Here is a 1,350-nt window from a genome sequence, read left to right as displayed (position 1 = left end):
GGTTCTCCTGGGATCGTCGGGAGACTCCGAGGCCGGGATAATAATAATTAGTTCCGCAGTTTTTTGTGTAGTCACATTAATACAGGTTTGCCACGTGCTAAGGTATGTGTAATATAAACAAAATCTGAGGACTCTGAGGTAACTTTTGTGTACCAACAAACAATGTATCTGACAAAGGTGTTGAAGAACGCATGTGTCTGCTACTGTTTCTTAACAATGACCCTGACCCCACTGGGGAGATTTGGATTTTTTTTTTCTATTACCGACGGCCCATGCCAGGACACACAACCTGGGCCCTTCAGATTCCTTGCGCAGTCTCCGGCTCTCCCGGAAACACTGAAAACAGAGATGAACGTCTGTCACAGAAATTCCTTGAAACAACAACAGATACTCCAACTCTAGCCATCTTGTCTTTATCTCACATAATAGTTTTGTTAGTTATATCCTTCCCCATAACAAACAGCTGCGAAAGTACCAACAGGCCTGTTGCTGTTTGTACTCCTTATCACCGCAAAAACCAATGCATGAAATAAAAGAACTTACAATAACATGCATTCAGACCAGGCACTTCAAATTAACGCTTTGAATACAATATCCTTATTTATATTGTATTATTACGATATTCTTATTTATACTGTATTAACATTAACTATACACGATATGATTCAGAACAAACCCTGCACATACAAGTGGTCACAAAAAATCTCTTAACCTTTCACTGCGATGCTGGAGTTCAGATATTTCTTTATGGTTAACTTCCGACGATCTTAATTAGAGAGAAAAAACTATGCAAGTCACAGTTAAAATCGGTATTGCCAACACCCATGATGAAGAGTTAAATGATCAGCACTGCCAACACCCATAAGGAAGAGTTATATAATCAGCAATGCCAACACCCATAATGAAGAGTTAAATAATCAGTATTGCCAACACCCATAAGGAGGAGTTAATAATCAGTGTTGCCAACAACCATAAGGAGGAGTTAAATAATCAGTATTGCCAATAACCTGTTGAAGAGTTAAATAATCAGTATTGCCAACAACCATAAGGAAGAGTTAAATAATCAGTATTGCCAACACCCATAAGGATGAGTTAAATAATCAGTATTGCCAACAACCATATGGAAGAGTTAAATAATCAGCACTGCCAACACCCATAAGGATGAGTTAAATAATCAGTATTGCCAACACCCATAAGGAAGAGTTAAATAATCAGTATTGCCAACACCCATAAGGAAGAGTTAAATAATCAGTATTGCCAACACCCATATGGAAGAGTTAAATAATCAGTATTGCCAACAACCATATGGAAGAGTTAAATAATCAGTATTGCCAACACCCATAAGGAAGA

Source organism: Coenobita brevimanus, chromosome 84 (assembly GCF_032717465.1).
Source record: "Coenobita brevimanus isolate Jiangsu-jjx chromosome 84, ASM3271746v2, whole genome shotgun sequence".
In the NCBI taxonomy this organism is placed as follows: Eukaryota; Metazoa; Arthropoda; class Malacostraca; order Decapoda; family Coenobitidae; genus Coenobita; species Coenobita brevimanus.
This window is presented reverse-complemented; position numbering follows the sequence as displayed.